We start from the raw sequence: 4,553 nt of genomic DNA, 5'->3' as shown, positions 1-4,553 counted from the left end.
CAGGGAAGGAGGGCTTTGAGTTGCTTCAGATGTCCTGCAGTCCTTACTCAGCACAGCATCTGAGCCTGGGCTTAGGGATAAATGTGTGCCCCAAGCTCCTCTGCCTCACCCGAGGTTTAATCCTGTCGGTTTAAGCGTCTGCTTGTGAACTCTGCTGAATTCAGTCCTTGAACTCACAAGCCTGTTTCAATGGAGGAAAGGCAAAGATCACCAGTGCTTTAATAGAAGAAAGATGAGGCTTCCAGCCTTCATGCAAATATCCCAATTCAAGGAGAAAAAGGGAATTCAAAGGGAAGCTCAGAAAGGATCTGCTCTGTCAGCAGTGTTGGCTTCTGCTGCTGTGTTTTTTAAAGTATACCATGAATGTAGGGTATTAAAACACAGTTAACATACAGGCACATCCCTGGATGTATATGCAATGTGCCTGCCTATTACACACGGATTTCTGTCTGTGATAAATATAATATGCACTGATGGAAGGTGGAAAAACCTGAAGGGAGCCTGACTTATCAACCACAAACATCTGGAGAAATTAGAAGCTGAAATCAAAGGATAATAATATCTACATTTTTAAATTGACCTGTCACGTGCATCAAATCAGAGGCTGTGTCAATCTTGCTGGCACTGCCCTGTGGCCAATCACATCTCACATTCTCAGAAACCTGAAGGGAAGGGAAGGGAAGGGAAGGGAAGGGAAGGGAAGGGAAGGGAAGGGAAGGGAAGGGAAGGGAAGGGAAGGGAAGGGAAGGGAAGGGAAGGGAAGGGAAGGGAAGGGAAGGGAAGGGAAGGGAAGGGAAGGGAAGGGAAGGGAAGGGAAGGGAAGGGAAGGGAAGGGAAGGGAAGGGAAGGGAAGGGAAGGGAAGGGAAGGGAAGGGAAGGGAAGGGAAGGGAAGGGAATGACCCAATGTGTGTGTGCAGCCTGGGGTCTCAGCAGTAGCTGGTGCTCACTGCACTTTGCACTCTCTGCAGAGGCACTGTGTTCATGGGTGTGGAGACACACTCTGCCAGGAGGACCACCCAAATCCCTGCTCTCCTCTCCCTCCTGGGATGACTTTTGTCTGAGCCAGGCATTGCACTGCCCTCATGTCAATGCAAGCAGCCAGACCAGCCTGTGTGCCAGCACCCCTTCTACAGACAGTGGTCACAGGCACCATTCTCCACTGAGCAATATTCCATGCAAATCCACCTTGAGAACACCTGAAAGGACTTAAATACGTGTACTATACAAGCATCCCACTGAGACAGTGGGAAGAGGAACAGACCTGTAATTACCAAGTAAAGACAATAAAATCACACGTACTCCCACCACCTGCAGTTCTAAATGAGGAGAAGTGTTAGTTACACTGTTGTATTTCTATAGCATCTGAGGGGGAAAAGCAGAGGGTGTAATGAGCTACCAGACTTGTGATAAGCAGAATTCAAGTGCATTCACAATTTACCCCAATTTACCAATCCATGAGGAGGAACGCAGAGGGAAGCACAGTTGAAGTTTTGCACTTTAATTTGGGGAGCAAAGAATATGCCTGAGAGAACAATTTGTGTTGTTTCACAGACCTCAGCCATTTGCCACCCCCATAAAGAAAAATGTGCCATGAAAAGAGGAAAGGTGCACAGTGGCTGGAAACTTTTGCCATGACATTGCAGAAGATCTGAATCTGGGTGGCTTGGGCTGAATTTTAATCACCAGGTGCCTGCTTTGTCCTGTGGAAAGGGGGAGTTCACTGAACTGATAGCAGAGCTGCTGTTTGAAAGAGATCTGCAGAAAATGCCCCTTTCTTGTTACATAGACTTAAGAAATCTTAAGGATATTAATATGAAAGTAGAATTGTGGAAGAAAGATATTCCCCGAAGTAGGTTCCTCCATGAAGGCTCTCCTGAGGGGAAGACTGGGGTTTTTTCATGTCTTTTAATGCTCTATTTTCAGTACTTTTAAAAAGAGTATTGGTTGTGAAAGTTTTTTTCTTTGTTCACCTCTTTGATTGCTGTGGGTTTGGTGTTATGTGGCTGGGAGTCCTTTTGTGGTGGCAAGGTCTTTCCAGAGAGGATGTTGCTGCAGTGTTTGCTTTGGATGCACAAAGTTTGCATTCAGAAACATGCAGCCTTTTCACTGGGGACCCAGACTGAGGCACAGCTAATTAAAAAGCTGTCAAATATGCATTTTCTTATGGGGCAAAATCATAGTCCACATTATCTTACTCATTTTATCAACAGGGCAGTTTGTTTGAAGCATTTTCTTGGGTCACTGGATAAATATTTTAATTCTTTCCTCAGATGGAGCAGGTTAAAGAGGACAATTTGTAAGTATATTCTTAAATAGACTTCTGAATGAGGACTTTTGTGGACTCAAAACTGATTTTCTGACACTAAAATTGTGCTTTGGCCTCATTCTAAGGCGAGAGCGTTAATCTCTTCTGGACAGACAGGCCCTTTGGAAATCATTCACTTAGAAGGAGAAGGAAAAAAGCACCCTGAAAGCCATTTTCTTTATTCACAGAAAACGGAATGTCATGGAGAAAATGATGAGCAAGTGTGTGTGTAATCATGTATTTATTTATCTGAATCCCACACTGCAAATTTTGTAGGTACAGAAGATGATGAGAAAGATAAGGTACTGAAATGATTGTTTAAACTGAAATTGAGTCTCACCCACTGCAGAGTTTGAATTAAACAAAAATAACCCAAAGCAGCAATGTAATAACCTTAAGTGAGCCACTTTTTAAGCAGCTTATACATAATGGAATTCTCCCAGCTTTTTACAAATGTTCCACATATGTTCAGATAATCATCGAACTGATGGGCTTTCCTTGCAGATGCCTGGAAATAAATGCTGATCTCAAACCCTGAGTGTGGCTTCTTTCTTTCCCCTGTACATCCAGCTCCCACACGGTGTTCTTTATCCAAGTATCTAAGTGCTTTCAGTAGGCCAGAGCATCCTGGTTTTATAGATATATAAATATGTTTTATAGCCACTATAGGGCTTTCTATGCTACAATACACTAATGGCTCACCCAAGCAAGGTGCTGTGGCCATAACAGTGATCAGTGCTGGATGTTTCAGTGCATAGAAAGGCTCCAGTGTCTCTCTGAACTAGGTAACCTATAAATTGTGTAACATTACCAGTGCTGACTCCTTATTATTTTCTTCTGGTGAGTGCCACTGTAGAGATAATATGCCAAAAAAAAAAAAATCTTAATTGTTAAGTACCATTTTCAGTTTAAAAGACATGGAGCAAAAGCAAAGAGCAGGAAGGAAAAAAAAAATTGGAAGAGAGGGAGAAAGGCTCTAACAAGGAAATAGATTGGAGGCAAAAGTATAAATCCTGTTACAGATGAGTCTGAAAGCAGAGCTCCAGGGAAATCTGGTCTGTGCAGAAACCAAGCATATTTAGATTTGGATTTAGTAAAGTGAACTCTACCTATCATCTTATTAGCCTATGAATACAGTTACAGCAGAACTACCTTGATTAGACTAGACCTGAAAAAAAAGCAGGAACAACCCATTTTGTTTAGCTCATCTGTTCATCTGAGAGGCACAGGAAACACCTGGATCTAGATGGCAGCACTGGGGACATTGCTGAAAAGAGATTTAGGCCAGGTGGGCAGCAGCAGATCCTAGAAATTGTCTCCATGCTCTGTTATTAAATATTTTCCAAGCAGTGCTGAGTTGTGCCTTCAGCTGAACTTGCTGCATCCTCGGCTTCGAGTCTCATGTGCAGCACAGCAGCCAGCAAGTGACAGAAAGCAAACGTGCTGCCTGTGCTGATGCAGTCTTTTTCTATCAAAAGGAAAAGTGCCCCGACTTGAAAGAGACTCCCCATGACTGAGTAACACAGAGTCGTTTCCCCTAATGAATGCCGATCCGGAGCGCCTGATGGGTAATTAGTGACTTTGATACCTGTGGGGAGCAGGTCATGATTTTCCTGTCAGGAGCTTCAGTGCAGGAGACACATCATTACTGCACTCAATGCTGATTATTACCATACCTGCTCACTGCGATTTCATATTGCTTTTGGGAAGAAAAACAAAAATGCTGTGAAGAGGTGGAAGAGTTTCTCTCCCCTCCCCCCTTCCCCCTTCCCCCTTTCTTTATTTTTGCTTTGTTGAGAAAAAGGAGGGCACCTCTGTGTTTTCACACAAAATTGTCCCTCTTATAAGAAGATGAAATTGAGGGATGGAAAGAACCTGACAAGTATCCACTGAAAACAATTCTTTAAAGCAGCAAAACACATCCACAATGTGCCTGTATCAGCAGAGATCAATAGAAGATGATGTTACTGTGATGTCTGTGTACGCATTTGCCCATCTTATGTGTCCAAGATAGGAACAACACGTTCCTGTTAAATACATCTCAGGAGACACAGGAATTCAACAGACCTCCCCAGTTCTCTTAATAAAATCCTGAAGGAGTCAGAAAGATAGATTAAAAGAAAAAGAAAAAAAATGTTAGAGGAGGGCTAGGTTACATCCTTGGAAAAGATGAGGTACTTCCATTGGCCACAGTTCAGAAAAGCCCTTTAACATGCAGGCTGCAGTTCTCTGCTGAGCTGTGATGGA

The sequence above is a fragment of the Passer domesticus genome, chromosome 9, assembly GCF_036417665.1.
Source record: "Passer domesticus isolate bPasDom1 chromosome 9, bPasDom1.hap1, whole genome shotgun sequence".
Taxonomy (NCBI): Eukaryota; Metazoa; Chordata; class Aves; order Passeriformes; family Passeridae; genus Passer; species Passer domesticus.
This window is presented reverse-complemented; position numbering follows the sequence as displayed.